The sequence below is a fragment of the Mustela nigripes genome, chromosome 17 (assembly GCF_022355385.1).
Source record: "Mustela nigripes isolate SB6536 chromosome 17, MUSNIG.SB6536, whole genome shotgun sequence".
NCBI lineage: Eukaryota > Metazoa > Chordata > Mammalia > Carnivora > Mustelidae > Mustela > Mustela nigripes.
The window spans coordinates 11,581,594-11,599,697 of NC_081573.1; the positions used below are offsets into that span (position 1 = coordinate 11,581,594).

At 41.3% G+C, this 18,104-nt stretch overlaps 1 protein-coding gene across 3 annotated transcripts in view; it reads right to left on the bottom strand.

Moving 5' to 3' along the window:
- Positions 1–15,777, bottom strand: part of PEG3 (paternally expressed 3) — a 50,048-nt gene extending 34,271 nt beyond the window's left edge. The window contains exons 1-2 of one of the 3 annotated variants that reach the window (XM_059383132.1): positions 15,459–15,777; positions 11,839–11,934 (exon numbers count right to left, since the gene is read on the bottom strand). The gene's annotated coding sequence lies outside the window, so the exon portion shown is untranslated. Of the gene's footprint in view, positions 1–10,198; positions 10,274–11,838; positions 11,935–15,458 lie in introns of those variants that run through there. The other 2 variants (XM_059383133.1, XM_059383134.1) reach the window with 2 other exon arrangements.
- Positions 15,778–18,104: the final 2,327 nt, after the last annotated feature.

Consider the following 18,104-nt stretch of genomic DNA (forward strand, 5'->3'; position numbering starts at 1 on the left):
GAAGGTGGGAGACGACACTTCTCCGCCTGGGACACAGGAAAGACGCGGGCCAGCTCCCTCAGTAAACGAGCCGCTCTCGGAACCAGTACGGGAAACACCAGCCGCACCAGAAAGCTGGGCGGCCACGGAGATGCTGGTACCTCATGGGAAGACACAAATGGCTGACAGACCCGCGGCAAAAAATCCCGCGCTGCCTCAAAGCCCGGCGAAGTGGGCACCACGGACGAGTGCGGTGCACGGATCCCCGCACGCATCCCCGCCATTGCCCGCCACAGACCTGCACAGACCCCCGCAGACCCTGCCAGTGTCCCGCACAGATCCCTGCAGAGACCCTCGCAGACCCCGCCAGTACCGGGCACAAACCCCGGCAGACCTTACCGCCACCTGGCAGACCTGCACCGGTCCCCATCCAGACCCCACAGCACCCGCACAGATCCCTGAACAGACTCCCGGAAGACCCAGCGCCCCGCACACACCCTGCAAGCCACTCCGCAGAACCCCGCCGCACTGGGTGGCAGACCACCGAACCGCAGATGACACCAGGGAGGGGACCGGTAGCTCAGGACAACAGTGAGGGGCAGCTGTCCGGGACTAGGAAGGACCAAGGACTCCCAGAGTTAGGTAAACACATAAGTTGCTCAAGTTTGTAGGAATGAGCTGGTAAGTGTTTTCATTTGTTTGTTTGTTAAGGATGAACACATCTGCAGATAAAACTTGCACAAAACAAGAACTCGTTAACTGGTTACCTGGAGGGAAAAGGAATGGAGGGGGCAAGGGAGGAGGACGAAGGAAGGATTTTTCTTCCCTTCTCCAACCTATACCGTCTGAATATCCTTGATAGAAATACCAATTTCTTTTCTAGCAATAAAATCAATGGATTTGGTGAAACTCATTGATCCAACTATTCTACTTCAAAAGACCAAGACAAAGAAAATAAGCAGTGATGTATGAAAGATAATACGCAAGCATATTCATGGAGCATCATCTTTTATTAGAAAAGTGTACTCCGCAGGAGAATTAAATGGTATTCTGGTAAATCCATACATTGCAATTTTATGTGACCAATAAAAATGTAGGATTTTAATTTTAGAGGAAAAAAATTCATGAGTTAATTATAAAATGCAGGTTACCTACAAGCACATAAAAGATGATGCCCCAAATTAAATTTTCTATTTATACTTAGTAAGTATAAATAGAAATCAGTGGTTGCTTGTTACATTAAGAAGTTACTGGCGTGGGATGGAGGATGTTTTAAACTCCCCAAGTCTTCACCAGTCTCTTCTCAGCCAGCCAGCCGCACCACAGTAAACATAAAAACTGAATGAAAACATTGTGCTTGCTATGCACCTTTGAAACATATTCCCCAGCAGCCTCTACAGAAATTCTAGAGGCACCAGTGCAAGTGAATGGGGTACTACCCTTAGGTCAGAGGTTTTCACATCTGGCCACCCATTAGGATCACCTGGGGAACTACTAAGCACTCTAGCTGTTTTGGAGCTCCCGGTGATGTTAATGTCTGATTAAGGTTTTGGAGGTGATTTTAACACATTCTATGGACCCCATCCTCTCTCTCCTCATAGTCCTCTATCTGCTTCCTAGATCATTCATTCCGTTCAGATACCACATCCCCTCTGAGCTCCTCCAGCTATTACCCCTTTCCTCAGCACTCCTTCCTCCCACGCTCCCCAAAATCCTCTCTTGATGGAGTGGTCTTCTAACTCAAAGGCCTTACTGCACATTCTTTCCCTCTACTATGCCATACCTTCTAGCCAAAGAAATTGCTGAGCAATTCCCTATGCAGTTAGGACACTTGATCTTAATTTCACTGGATCTTTCAGTGATATTCAACATCCTCACTAAAAGAAACAATAACAAACAAGAACACATACTATCTTCTTTTTGGTGACCCTACACCATTCTGATTTTCAGTGGCCTCTTCTCCATCATCTTAGCTGGCTTCTGCTCTGTTCAACTTATAAAAGCTCATAACTCAGTTAGTCACTAGACTTCTCCATCAACATCTGCTCCCGAGGCAGCAGTTTCGGCTAGTAGCATGGTTTAAATATCACCGAGATGCCAGCAGCTCCCACGTTTATACTCTGCCACAGAACTTTACACAGAAGCCCAATCTCCTTTATCTGTAGGCTGAACAGCTGACTGCTCCTTGATATCTAACAGGAACTGAAAGCATTTAAAACAAATATTTTATTTTCCTTTTCCTCATTCTATATTTCTATATGCTTCTATAAACAGCACCCGTTGTGGTAGCCAAAAATCTCACAATTGTTCTTGAGTCTTCTTTTCCTTAATAACACCATCTAATTCATCAGCAAGTCCTGCTGACCCTACATCTAAGCCATCCCAAATCTGTCCAATGTTTTCCCTCTTTCTGACAATCCTAATCACCATGAATTCCCTTGGTCATTAGCCTACTCACTTGGAAAAACTGCTTTTAGTCCAAACCCTTCCCTCCCAACATTCTCTACAGAACATCCAGGGTGATCTTTAAAGGCAAATAATGAATTTGAATTACCTCCCATTTCCTACCCCAGTTGCACTTAAATATAAGTCTAAAATATGTACCATAAACAAGTTTAAAGAAAAGCCATCAAAATCCTTTCCTATGGGTGTTAAATACTGACGCTGTAAAATTTAACAATCTCTTCCTTCATATTTCTGCTTTTTGTACCTTAAGAAATCCCTTTCCACACTGAAGTCATAAAGCTATTCTAAAAGTCTAAAGTTTTTATGTTTAATTTTCTGTATGTTTTGTGATTGGGATCTGATTTTTCTCCTGACATGTTTCTGTATGGGCAGGCCTGTTCCTAAATTCTCTCATCTGTCCCACTGGCCCATTTGTCTATCTCTATGTTAACACATCATAGTAATTGTTATAGCTTTCAATATCTTGATACCTGAAAGGGCATCTGCCCTACCTTGCTTTCTGAAAGTGTCTTTGACTATTCTTCACCCTCCATCTTCAAATGAGTTTTGGAATTAGCTTGTCAAGTTTGATGAAACACACTACTGCAAGGGTGCCTGGCTGGCTCAGGCAGTGGAGCACGCGATTCTTGATGATTCAAGGTTGTGAGTTCAAGCCCCTTGTTGGGTACAAATATTACTTAAAAAAACAACAACAACCAAAAAAACACCTGAAGAAAATATATCCTATTGGAATTTCAATTTGATTTTAGGAGGTCTTTTCCCCCTATTACTTAATCAGTTATTTTGGGGTTACAATGTGGTACAGCTTTTTTTTTTTTTTTTAAGTAACTTCAGGTTTATAGGAAAATTGCAAAGATAAAGATTCCTCACCCAGTCTCCCCTGATGTTAACATCTTGCCTAACCTTGGAATGTTGTGAAAATGAAAAAACTAACATTAGTACAGAATTATTAATTAAACTACAGACTTTATTTTTATCTTACTGGTTTTTCTGTAAATATCTTCCTTTTGTTCCAGAATCCTATCCAGGACACATTGTTACTTCTCCTTAGGCTTTGGGCTGTGACGGCCTCTCAGTACTTCCTTGTTTTACATGATTTTGGCAGTTTTGAGGTATCAGTAAGATTTTATAGAATGTCTCTCAAATGAGTTTATCTAATATTTTCTCATGACTTGCATTAGATTATGAGCTTTTGAGAAGAATTATCTGCTATTGCTTTTTTGATTTCATAGTCAGTGAATTTGTTTACCAGTCCTGTTAGCTCTAACACTTGTTAGTTTGTCTACAAATTTTCCTGGTTTTTGGTAATGTCACTATCTTTATTAATGACAATTTTTTTCTCTTGACAATCATAACTCATTCCATTATCATAACACATTGGTTAGGATCTTTGAGGTGGGGATACATCTTACCTTTCGCTATCAAGTAAAAATGTTCACAAGCTTTTTTGTAGAGCCTATTTATTGGGGTTTAAGGAAATTCCTTTAAGCTCTAATTTCCTAAAAAATTTACCGTGAATAAGTTTAATTTCATACAATGACTTTTCTATATTTTGGGGGAAGATTATACTTTATTATTTTATATAATCTGTTAATGTGGAGAATGAAATCTAATTTTCTGATGCTGAAACATGTTTGCATTCCTAAATCCTACTTGAGCATGACTACAAGAGTCTGATTTATATATATATGCAGCTGGATACTACTGGCTTATATTTCATGTTTGTTTTTTACATCTAAGTTCTTAATTATACTGTCCTTGCCTGGTTTCCTTATCAAGGTTATGCCAGCCTTATAAAATGACTTGGATTGTTATCTTGCTGCTTATATTCTCCACAACAGTCTATAAAAAAAATAGGGTTCTCTGCTTTTGAAAGCTTAGTATAACTCACCATAAAATTATGTAGATCTGATGTCTTCTCTCATAGAATATTTTAGATTTCGTTTCCTTGTAAGTTTGGGACTTTTATTTCTGCTTCGTCTGGAGTCATTTTGGTCATTTATATTTTACAAGAAAACTGTTCACTTCACTCAAATTTATTAGCACAGAACTATTCACAGTATTCTCTTTGATTTATAATCTCTTCTGCATTGGTAAAATGTCACCTTTTCTAGTACTAATACCATTTCATCTACTCTGATGTTACCAGTTTTATTAAAGATTTGACAATTTTATGTTTTTAAAGTGACTTTTGGCTTTTTTAACCAAATTCCTTTTTTCCATTTAATTTCTGTTCATTTTATTATTTCCTAGCTCCTACTTATTTGGGTTTCTCTTCCTCGCATCTTGAGTTGCATATTTAACTCATATATTTTAATCCATTAATTTTTAACAGATATACTTAAAACTGTTAACTTTCCCTCCAAGTATCACTTGACTGGCTTTGCATGTATTTCACTGCTGTTCAGTACCATGTTATATTGTTTCCATCACACTTCCTCTTCATGACATTTAAGAATGCCTTTAGGTTTCTAAGTTCTGCAAAAGTCTTTAATTACAGATTCCTAATTTAACTGCATTATAGCCAAATGACATCACCTGTATGTTATTATTTGATGTTTTTGTTAAAACTTCCTTTGTGATCTTGATATAATCAATTTTTAATTGTTCAATGCATTAGAAAATAATGAGTATTCTGTAAATACTAGCTACCAATTTCTGTTTGTGTTCATAGACAAGCTTATTAACTATGTGTTCACATTTTCAGAATTCTTACTAATTTTCTCTCTGCTTAATATATCAGTCCTAAGTAATTATCATGAAACCGTCCATTATGCCTAAGGTTTTAATCCACTGCTCCTGGTTAATTCTTTACCTTTTGCTTTATGTTTCAAGGCCATATTTTTAGGTAGAAACAAGTCCATGATTTCCTCTGTTAAGTTGGATATCAAAGAAATTACTCTGTGAGTTTATTCTTCACAGAGGAGTTAATTTGTTTGCATTATTAATTTCTGATATATTTGCTTGATGATTGTGCTTTTTCCTCTGTTTATTTTTTCCTTTCTTACTTTCTACTGAGTAGATCAAATTTTCTTTACCCCCCTTTTTTCCCATCTGCTAATATGGAAGCTCTCAATTATATTTCAGTTATTTTATTGTCCACCTTAAATTCCTAATTTGTATACAAGTATATATTTAACAGTATAAATAATAAAAGATATCCTGGAATACCTTAGCAATTTTTGAATTTCCTATTCCCCCTTTCTAGTTATTGTCAAGAAATTTAGCCATACTTTTTAAATAAACCAAAAAGTTTTTTATATTCAATGACTAATTTTATATTTATTGATATTTTAATAATTTATTCATTCATTTTTGCTTAAATTTTACTCCTCTCTAGATTCATCTTTGTTAATGAAATAAATCCTTAAATAAAATTTTAGTTAGTGTGTAAGACAGTCTTTCTATTTGTATTTCTAAAAATGGCTTTAGGAGACATTTCTAAATGACAGTTTATCTAGGTATGGAATTCTAAGGTGACCTTTATCTTCTCTCCTTATTTTGAAGATAATATTCCATTGTCTTCAGACACTGCTGAGAAGAAGGTCTGATATCAATTTAAATGTCCCTGGAGCTTTTAGAATAGGTGGTGGGATTTATTTCTGTTTATCCTGCTCAGAACTTGTGTGCTTGATGAAGGTATTTCTTCCCATTTGGAGAATTCATGCCAGTATGTCTTGGCCAAAATCACTTTTCTGCCATTCCAATTCTATTTTCTTCTGTACTGGAGTATACTGGCCTTTCTTCATCTATCCTCCATTTATCTTAATTTCTCTATTTTTCATATTCTTTTCTGGGTTGCTAATTCCTTTTTTTCCTTTTTAAACACACACACATTTTTTTTTATATTAAGTCAACTCTATACTCAACATGGGACTTGAACACAAGACCCCAAGATCAAGAGTTGCATGCTGTACAGACTAAGCCAGCCAGGTGCCCCTGTAATTCCTCCTTTTATCTGCATCCAGTATAGTATTTCACTTTATGTGTTTTATAATGGCTATATTTTCTTTTTGTCTATGATTTTTAATTGGTACTCTTTTATGACCACCTTTCTCAAATGGATGAACATGTTATGAATACTATCTTTCATCTTTTAAGAATCTTAAGGTCAAGGACAACTAGGTGGCTCAACTGGTTAAGTGACTGCCTTCAGCTCAGGTCATGATCCGGTGTCCCAGGATTGAGGCCCACACTGAGTCCCACATGGGCTCCCTGCTCAGCGGGGAGTCTGCTTCTCCCTCTGACCCTCCCCCCTCTAGAACTCTCTCTCATTCTCTCTCAAATAAATAAAATCTCTAAAAAATAATAATCTTAAGATCACACTGAAACTATCTAATTTGAATTGCAATTTGTCAGGAGTGAATTCATGTCCTATCTGTTGATTTTATTGTCTTACTTATTACAGGTTTTCCTAAATTTAACTCAATGCTTTGCAATTTTAGTTTCTAAGTGTTTCTCCTGTGGATTATCTTTTCCCCTCCTCTCAGAACTTCTCTTCCCTCCACATCCAGCTTTTTTTGGGGGGGTGGGGTGGGGTTAATCTCTACCTGCCAGTGAGAAACTTAATCCCAAGACAAGTTTTATATTGTCAATTAGGGAATATATGCCATGTGAAGAGAGAGTATATTATTCACTGAACAAGACTTCAGCTTAGGCTAGGTACTCTCTACATGGTCATGTTTTTCCCCACTGCCCTGAGTATAACCATCATAAGCTGGAGGCCTGAATAACCGTCACTGCCTTTTTCCAGTCTCATTTTATGTCAGGACAACTCCACCCCAGCCCGTTTGACACAGTGAACCTGGGACCTCAGTGCGCATCAGCTTCTCCTGGACCTCCTTACTCCACAGCAGTGGAATTAACTTCCTCTGCCTATTTTAAGAGCAAAAGTCCTGCAGGTTTATCTCTTTGAACCCCACATATCTTTATGTCTTTCTGTTCAGTTTTTGATCCACAGAGATGTCATAAATATCTCTATCATTGCAAGTTCGTATTAAAAAGAAGTGGAAGTGTGAAAGCAAAAACTCCCAGCACCATCTCAAAAATAGTATCTTCTAAGTTATCTACATCAGTAATCTCATTTCTTTCCCAAGTGTATAGTGGAGTTCTCCTGAGGCTGACAGAGGGAATGCTTAAGCAGATGAGCATTTAGCTATTTTCATTCAAGCCAGATGTTAAAGAGATTAGCAAAGATGTAAAACAATGCTGCTCTCCTCAGTAATCTTTTGTTTTAGGAATTAAGACATTTTCAGTTTAAAAAAAAAGTTGCTTATATTAACATGTATTGGGATTTACTACAATTATTTTTTTTTATGTTTTTTTTTTAAAGATTTTATTTATTTATTTGACAGAGAGAGATCACAAGTAGGCAGAGAGGCAGGCAGAGAGAGAGAGAGGAGGAAGCAGGCTCTCTGCTGAGCAGAGAGCCCGATGCGGGACTCGATCCCAGGACCCTGAGATCATTACCTGAGCTGAAGGCAGCGACTTAACCCACTGAGCCACCCAGGCGCCCTACTACAATTATTTTTAAGTGAACTAATATACATTTATAATTTTTGTTTCAATTTCTAAACCTATATATAGTGGCAAGTATAACCCACATTAACAGAATTCTTTGGAGGACTCAATCATTTTCAAGATTGTAAATGGGTGTTAAAACCAGAGTTTGAGAATCTCTGGCATGCAATAAATCTGCAATAGATTGGACTAACTGGGTATTCTGATCCCATAGCTTATACAGATCTTAAACACATAGAAATCTCTCAGTAAATACTTATTCATCCATTCTTTCAACAACTATTTGAGTGCCCACTACATATAAGGACCAATGCTAAGGCCAGGTTCATGGTTCATTTTGAGTGCCACTAAAATGACCCCTGCCCTTACTCATTTGATAAATGTGTCTTCAAGCTTCAGTCTAGCTAGGAAGATACATACAGTAAGTAAGTTGGCAAAATAAACCTTTAAAAACTGTGCTGAGGGCTCTGAACAACAACAACAACTAAAAACAAACAAACAAAAAAAAACAGGATGTGGAAATGAGGAGGGATGTGTTTGTATGGTGGTTACAACGTAGTCAGGGAAGGCTTTTCTGACAAAGAGAAGCAAAGACTCAGTTGTAGGAAAGAGCCAGCCAGAAAAGCAAGGGGAATGACATTCTAAACAGACGAAACAGCAACATACAAAGACCATAAAGGGAAACAACAGAAAGACATCTGAATTGATGGAGGGTAGTTAGGATGAGGTTGAGGTACACAAAATGAGGTTGTACAAATGTGCAAGAGCCAGCTCTTTAGGAACTGTGGACCAAGATGATCTTGAATTTAATCCTAAATATGATGGGAAGCCATTAAAGACTTATACATAAGGTCTGTCTCAATCCATCCTGAGAAGATTCATGTTGCTGTGTTGAGAATGAGAGATGGGGAAGAGAGGAAGCAGCTGTCTAGCAAAGGATGACGGTGCTCTGAACTAACCTGGTGGCAGTGGAGACAGGGAGAGGCGAACAAATACAGTGTAATTTGGAGACAGAAGAGAGAGATCTTGCTGGCAGTCTGTGTGCACATGGCCAGGAAAAAAGGTGTCAGAAATGATTCTTATGTTTCTCATTTGGGCAACTTAGTAAATGGAAGTGTAATTTAGTGAGTTTCTGAATTACATGTTTAGGGAAGAGCCTAAAATCAAAAGCGCTCTTTTGGACATGTCACCACTGAAATGCCTGTGCTCCTATCAAGTGGAGAGCTTAAGCAGGGAGTCTTGAGAGGCCTCTGCTGGAGAGCTAGTGCTGGAAGTCCTCTGCTCCTGTTCCCAGCTGGGTCAACACACGAATAGGTAGGTTAAAATAAACACCACTTTACAAGATAAAGAAAGAAATCATTCTTCAGTATTTAGGGCTCTTACATACATATTCATTGCTGAATGGGTAAATATCTTAGTATACAAATTTGTATAAAATTCCTCAGTAATGCAGTTTTCCTTAAGGGTAAACTTACTTTTATTTTTTAACCCTCTCAAAGGATGTCAGGACAACTGAAAACCAAACATTTATATTAAAGGCATTGGGACACCTGGGTGGCTCCATTGGTTAAACCATTGCCTTCAGCTCAGGTCATGATCCCAGGGTCCTGGGATTGAGTCCCCACATTGGGCTCGTTGCTCGGCAGGGAGCCTGTTTCTCTCACCGCCTCTGCCTGCCACTCTGCCTGCTTGTCCATTCTCTCTCAAATTGGTGTATCAGCCTGAAAGCCCTAATCCTGAACTGGCAACATCCTAGAGGCTTATTTATTTAATCATTCAACAAACAGGCAGGGAATATCAACTACATCCAGACACTTGCGGTACAACGAACAAGGAAACAGTCTCTGCCGTCATGGGCCATACGGTCCATGGTGAAGCCCAATAATCACATATAACCACACAATGTGAGTGACAAGCAGTAAATGTCATGAAGATATACATGAACAATGGGAGAGTCTGACCTGGATCGGGGCTGAGAAAAGACAGCCGATGCCTAATTAATGGTGCGTATGAAGGTTAGGAGGCAGAGAGGAATCTGGAGAGCCACAGAACTGGAAACAGACAGGCATAAGACAAATGCTAGAAAGAGAAGTCAGACCATACAGGTCCTGTAGACCATTTAAAAACGAGATCCCCAGCAATCACACCCTCCAGCACATCCTCCTAGGGGCAACCAACACTCAAATCTCACCCAAGTCTCCTGAAAAATGGCACGATTTCCACACATACTCACATGTCAACACCTCAAATGTGACAGCAGGCCAGGCAGGCCTGGCTGGTTTTGCTAAAGGCCCATCACAAGATACATCTAAAGAGAACAAGAAAAGACCAATCAGGGGTGCCTGGGTAGCTCAGTCAGTTAAGTGCCTGTCTCTGGCTCTGACCCCATGATCCCAGGGTCCTGGAATTAAGCCCCCCATCAGGCTCTTGCTCTGTGGGAGCCAGCTTCTGTTTCTCTCTCTGCTATTCTCTACCCCTTGTGCTCTCTGGCTCTCTCTCTCTCTCTCTCTGTAAACTAACTAAATAAATAAAAATCTTACAAAAGAAAGAAAGAAAAAGACAATCATTGAGATAAAAGTAGAAAATGACTCAGAAAGCAGAAAAACAGCTGGAAATAAAGATTTTACAAATTCTGTATGTAATAGAAAATCCCATAGTATATTACCATCCAAAGGAGAAATATTTTATCCAAAAAAAATCCAAAGGAGAAATATTTGATGGAATGATGTCCAAGACACATTATTAAATGAAAAGTCAAGGAGTTGAACACTTTGTTAAGTTAAAAGGGAAACATATCTATATTTACCACTATATACGCAGGATAACTTTTGAAAGACTATTCAGAAAACTAGTGACACTGGCTATCTACAGGACCAGAAACTGGTGGCTGGAGATTGCATGTGGGAAGGAAATTTTCACTACATACCCTTTTCTCCTTTTTAATTGCGAATCACACAAATACGTTAATAATTAAAAGTTAAAGCAAACACATTAATATTAAATAAGACTTTAAAATGATATATATGAAAATTCAATGAAAAGGAACATTTTCAAAGAAAATAAAAATGACCAAAATTGACTACTAAAAGGATAGGGAAAAAAATTGGGAAAGATCTTCTTACAAAGAATACTATGTTAAAATGCTCTCCAATATATTTCAGTAACCCAGCAGAGGGATTTTCAACTGCATAAGATCTATATGATTAAAAACTAATCTTTATTTAACACTTCTTGGGCTCTCCATACTGCATCGAGCATTACATGTTTTGCAGCTCGTCCTTACAATAGGTGAGACAGGTGTCCTTATCTGTTTTATATACAAGGAGACTGAAGCTCACAGAGTCTCACTCAAAATTGCATACCTCATAAATGACTCCAAAGGTCAGGCTCTTCAACCACTATGCCATGTAATTCTATGCTAACACATTGGAAAAACTTAAAGAAATGCTATCATTTTCTAGGGAGGCAGCAATTACTTGAAATCTCAGTTTGACTGGAGTGTCTTTCAAATGCCCAAGAAACTAATTATTCTTAGTCTGCACAAATTGTTACAGGGCGTTAAAAAAAAGGCAGAAGGCTTGCCAATTCCCTTAACTAAATTAGGAGAGTGGCTTTCAAGAACATTTTCTGACAAAAACAATCTGGGTACCACTTGGAAAAGTCTGGCAGTTCCCTGAGAGGTCAAACAGTTACCACAGGACCCAGCAATTCCATTTCTGGAGGAAATGAAGACGTATGTCCTCATGAGAACATACGTGAATTATCAGAACAGCCAAAAGTAGAAACAACACAAATGCCCATCAGTGCTGAGTGGACAAATAAACTATGGTATATCCATACAACAAGAGTATTGGGGGGAAAAAAGATATATACCACAACACGGATCCATTTTGAAAACATTACACTTTGTGAAGGAGCCAGTCGGAAGAGCTCTCTTCCATTCATGTAAACTGTCCAGAACAGGCACACCTGTAGAGACAGAAAGTAGATTAATGGTTGCCCAGGGTTGGGGAAGAGAGGAATGGAGAGTGAGATTTCCCTTCAGGGTAATGCAAACGTTCTAAAATTTCTTGTGATGATGGTTGCACAATTCTGTGAATATACTAAATGCTACTGATTTGTACACTTTAAATGGGTAATTAGATCTAGATGAAGTTATTGGCAAATTTATGTATCTGGGTGTATTTTCCCAGTAATCATAATGAAACTAGAACTAATATATTTGTTTTACAGATGAGAAATCTTCAGCTCAGAGAGGATGTTATCTCCTCAAAGTCATAATCTGACCAGTTGAGAAAGCCAGATTTCAAACCTAGGTCTTTTTGTCTACACTGCTTTAAATTCCCAATACAATGATATGCAAATACAATGAAAATCTTCAAGAAATGGCCCCCTTTATGAGAAGTAAACTGGTGACTAATGGGTTCCTGAAGGCAATCTCCTAAGACCAAAAATTCCTATAATAATACTAAGCATTCCAAACCTAGAAGAAGAGGGAAGGCTGTCCATTTAAAAACCTAGCAAATGGTTTTCAATCTCAAATGCGTCTTACATTAAGAGTGCCCTGGAAGATAATAAAAGTAATAGCTATCATTCATTAAATTCTTACAATGGGCAAAGCCTGGCACCAAGCGTTTATGTGCATTATGATGGCTAACCCACATCACAACTCTATGAAGTACATGCTAGTATTATCCAAGTTTTATGCATCAGAGGCAAGCCTTGAGAAGTTAGTTATCTCATCTCAGGTACATGCTAGTAGGTGGTAGAGTCAGGAATCAAACCCAAATTCGTGAGACGCCTGAACTCTCAACCACCATTGGGTACATGTCTAGGCTATTAAATTTGAAAGCCATAATGAAATATATCATTCTTGAAAGGAAGGCAGATAATAAAAATTTGGCAAATATCAAGGGAGTACTTTCTTGAAATATTTCTCTAAGCCCTTGCCTTTTTCTGGCAACTTTCTTCACACTTCCAAGGAACAAATAATTCCTCTGCTTTATAAACTGTACTTCAGTGAAATGAAAATCTTTCATTTTAACAACACAGCACAGGGATTTTCAACACCAAATATATCGTATTGTGAAATAATAACAGCTAATGCTAATTGAAAATTTATATGTGCCAGGGATTTTTCTAAGTACTTTATAAATAAAGTGTTAGCTTATTTAATCTTTAGGACAACTGTTTGAAGTGGGTACAATTAAAATCTCTATTTTAGGGATGAGAAATAGGAGGGAGAGTGGCTGAGTGACCAGCTCAGAGTTACATGGCTAGTAAGTGGCCAGGATTTAAACTCAAGTTATCTAGTGTCAACCTCTACCACTTAATTCTATTCAACTAAGTCTCAGAAATGTGAGATAGCTAAAATGTGATCACTTGCCTCCCAACACTAAGACCTTTCATATATATTATCTCAATATATATATGAGGGAGGGAGGGAGGTAGATTAGTATAATGCCTATCTGACTCCAGATCACACCACTAGTCACTGTGCCATGAAATCCTATGGCAGGGTCAGCAAACTACACCCAAATTCAGCCCTCTCTCTGGACAGACTACATACAATATAGTTGAATTAAAAAGTGGTTAAATAGCTGAAAAAATAATCAAATGAATAATCAAACACAAAAGTCACATGAAATCCAAATTTCGATGTCCATAAATAAAGTCTCATTGGACATAACCATACCCATATTTACATACTATCTATGGCTGCTTTCATACCACAATGGCGGACTTAAGTAATTTCAACACACATCAAATACCCCACAAAGCCTAAAATATTTACTATTTGGTCCTTTACAGAAAGGGTTTACTCACCCCCATTCTCTAGTATTAAATTTAAAACTCTTAGCAAAATGAAAGGGGAGAATATAAAAAATACGTCCCAAAAGGAAGAAAAAGCATGACTTTGAAGGGTGACTGGAGTAGGAATGGGAACTTCCTTCCAACTTTCAAGGAACATGTAATTTATCTGTTCCATAACATGTTCCAAGGCCTAGGAAACAGTGGAGGGCTTCCCAACTTCTTTTAATTAACTAGTTCACAGAGGTTTACAATCCCTAAGCTGTTTTAATTGGAAAGAATTCTGCATAATGAAAATAACAACAGCTGATAGTTATGGAACTTTCTCTATGCTGCCAGGTTTAGTGTTAAGTCAAAGGTTTCCACTTAATCCTCTCCACAAGAGAAGGTAGGTGCTATTGTTATCCATTTCTGAACATGAAATTGGAGCCTCAGGAGGTCAAGGACACTGCTCAAGTCACCAAAGTTGGTAAGGGCTCAGGCCTCTAACCCTTGTTTCTACCTTCAGGGACTACACTCTTTAGAGCAAGCTATTTAATTTTAACCTAATAAATCTGCAAAGATTAAGGAAATGCACAATTTCCTGAGAAAATAAAAGTACCCAAACTATCAAAACAATACTGGTGGTTGGGGGGAGGTGGTTATAAACTTCCTATCAACTCCCAGGGAGCAAATAATTATAAGCCACAAAAGGGTCTTAGTCATAAAAAAAGAGTTTCTCAACGAACTTTATGCCTTAGCCCACGGGTGGGTTGCAGTAGCATCCATTTCTTGACCCACCACCCTTGCTATCCCAAAAAAGGAATCTGTAAAAGTTAATAAGAGCTAACATTCTAATCTGGGGTATGCACCAGTGCACGAAGACTTTCTATGCAGTAATTTCAGTCTAGTAACAATGATCTCCTGCAAACAGAGACGCAGAAAGATTGAGCGGCTGTCCAGAGTCTCTCCACCGACGAGTGAGAGGACCTGAATTTTTTAAATTTTATTTATTTATTTGACAGAGAGAGAGAGAGAGATCACAAGTAGGCAAAGAGGCAGGCAGAGAGAGAGGGGGAAGCAGGCTCCCTGCTGAGCAGAAAGCCTGATGTGGGGCTCGATCCCAGGATCCCGAGATCATGACCTGAGCTGAAGGCAGAGGCTTAAGCCACTGAGCCACCCGGGCGCCCCCAAAGTCAGCATCTTTAATAACTTCCTAGGATTCCATGGTAATAAATCCGAATTAAATATGCTTGACCCAGGGAAAATAGAAATTGGCAAAAGTGGTCCAGACTTTCAGGGGGGTTGGGGGGACGGTGTAGGTGCGGCCGCATTCCCACAATGTCTGAACAAGTCTTGACAGTCCGTCTCGACTCCCGCAGAGCAGTTCTGAACCAAAGCTACTTTCCTTGAAGGGATGTGGGACCCCATGCCGGGTGAACGTACGACACGTGACCAACACGTGGACCCCCAAAAGCATTCTGCTAAGTACGAGAAGCCAGCAGCCAAAGACCACACATCGTACGACCCCATTCTCACCAGAGGCCCAGGAAAGGGACGTCTGAAGAGACATCAAGGACATGGGTGGCTGCTTGGGTGCTGGGACCCCTGCCGAGGGAGAGCACACCGGGGGCAACGCGGCCTTGGAGCCAGGATGCACAACTCTGACACCTGCTTCAAACACCACGGGGCTGTGCACTTACAGCGGCTGAGCTTCCGAGGACGGGCGCTCCCATCTTCGGGAAGCTGCTGTGGACACGGCAGCAGTGCTCCTCTGAGACCCCTGCCCGGGCGTGCTCTCCTGCGGGCGCACGGCCCTCCCCACAAATCCCGGGCTCAGAAAAGCGCGCCGCTCCCGACTGCCCGGAGGCCTTCCGGGGGCTGGCCACAACGACGGCGCAGGATCCCAGGCTGTGACGGCGGCCGGGGATGCCACAGGAGTCACGCGAGGGACGCGAAGCCCTCATCTGCAGGAGTCCTCGCGGCCAGAAGGAGAGGGAGACAGCGGCTGCCCAAGATGGCGCCGCCCCCAGCCCGGCTGTCTGCGCAGGCGCCTGCTCCGGCCTTTGGGGTTAGGCTCTGGAGCCGGGCCTACAGAGTTCTGTGTATTTACCCAAGGCTGCAGAGTGTATTTACCCAAGGCTGCAGAGAACAGTCGGTAGAAGCACGGCATCGGTTTGCTAAGATCCTACCGACGCCGTGGGTCTGCTAAAGTCCTACCGTCGCTGGTCTCTAGGCCTTCCCCCGCTCCCCGCGGAGGACGGTGTGAGGCCCTGAAAACAAGCATTAGCGTGGTGGAGCGTGGGTACTGAGTGCGCAGGCGCACCTGGAGCCCCTGCGCAAGGGCGCCTGGGAGACCCGCCGTGGCGGGAGAGGGGCCTTGCAGTCGAGGACCTCGAGGGTGGCGCAGATGTATGGCCCTTCCCTGGCCTGAGGCACCTGGGGTAGGGCCTGCGCTACGTGTTTACAGACCCGTTACCTGTGTCTGGTGCGGGAGGCAGCGTGTTGGCTAGCCCGGAAGTAAGCTCCCGTTTTAGAATTCCATCAGGGCACGTGTTTACTGGATTGAATACGTTCTGGTGGAAAGAGAGCGGATTCCACCCGTCCTAGAACGACTGCCCCGGGGGCTGGCACTTGTCAGAGGTGAGCGTCCTTGGTGGCTGGCCCGGAAGGGACGTTCCGCGACGGCTTTTCAAAGGCGGGGCCGGAGCCCCTGAGGAGCGGCTGACGCGGAGCCGCGGTCAGGGAGCAATCACCTAGGTGGGCCGACAAGACCAGCGCTTCGTCAGTCGCAGAGTAGCCTAGGGCAAGGAGGGGGCCACGGCTCCAGCAAACGCAGGTACCAGCCCACCCGCTTCCATCGCATTTCCCATAAATACCAGTCTTCTTGGCACTAGGTAGTCCCGTTGGGGTGCACTGCGGCCCCTGTATTTAATCCGGGGCCTTAGGGACAAGGCCGCGCGGTAAGATAGAGAGGGAAGGGGCCTGCATTCCTCTTGGAGGAAGGAAAAAATGGCGTCTGGAATTTGGGCAGATCTGAAGACCATCCTGGAGATGCTTGAGGTTTCTAAAGCGCGGGGCCCTCTGCTAAGGGCTGTGTGCACGTCATCTTAACTGAAACCTCCCGTGCAGTGGGGTAACCATCTCACTTTACAAATGAGGGAAGAGGCTCAGAGATGCAGTCACTTGTCCAAGCTCCCGATTTTATTCCGTCGCCCCAAGAATATTTACTGAGAACTGTGTACTGATTCTGCTTTTCGATTCCAAACACACACAGTCAGCCTCTGGAGCTGGAAAGTTCCAGTCCCCGCCCACTCCTCAACCTCCCTCCTTTTCCCCACTCCAGCTGCAGTTTCCATGGTAACAGACTGAACCTGCCTCTATAGCTAACAAGAGCTAAGCGCTCTTGAGGGGGAACAAGCCAGAACGAACCATTGACGTCATCCTGGCTGACTGGGGGATGGGGAGGACTGCCTGAAGCCCTAAAACCTTCTCCATCAGTGGTTGATGCAAGACTTTTCTGTGTGTTAAAAGCTGTTGTTGAGAGGGGGTCTCGGCAGGAAAACAAAATGTCGACCGTGTGAACCTCTGCAGAGTCCACAAAGTCATAGGTTTCCGGTTCAGAAGCTGCCGCAATCCGCAGTTACATTAACATTATGCATATTCACCACTTACTGATTCACTTAGTCTATCATTCAGAAATTGTAATTGGACAGGTGGTGGCATTCTGTGTGTCAGACAGTGCTAGATCCTAGAGACATAATTGCTGTTCAGACATTCAGGGTCTCTGCCTTTCTGTTCCTTAGAGCCCAGCAGCAGAGACGTGTCCTTATTCATTCATTCTTCAGTGTATTCTGAGAGACTGGGTGTGTGAGACCTACACTGGAATCTGGAGGATACGGAGGTGAGTTTTGAAAACCAAACACTCTGCTGCATGGAAATGCTTTTGGTATGGATCAAGGTCAGTTGTTGAACAGAGAATCACAAACATAGCAAGTATTTACTGAGTACCTGCTATGGTCTCAGGAACTGTTGTAGGCAAAGGAACTACAGCAGTGAGCAAAACAGACCTGGTATCAGTTCTTATGGAGCTTACATTCTGGTGGAAAGAGAGAAAAAATATGTAAATGAATCAGTGTCCTTTCTTAACAACAAATAGTATATTCAACTTACATTAACTTAAAGAATTTTTTGGCCGAATTCATTGAAAATGCCAGAGGCATAGTTGGTCTAATCAATATTTGTAAACATGATTTATATTATTGCAGACATCCGTAGTTTTTCTGCCCAGTACTCTGCCCCTGCTTCTTGCTACAGCCCTCTATTGTATGGGGAACTGGTGAGTATCC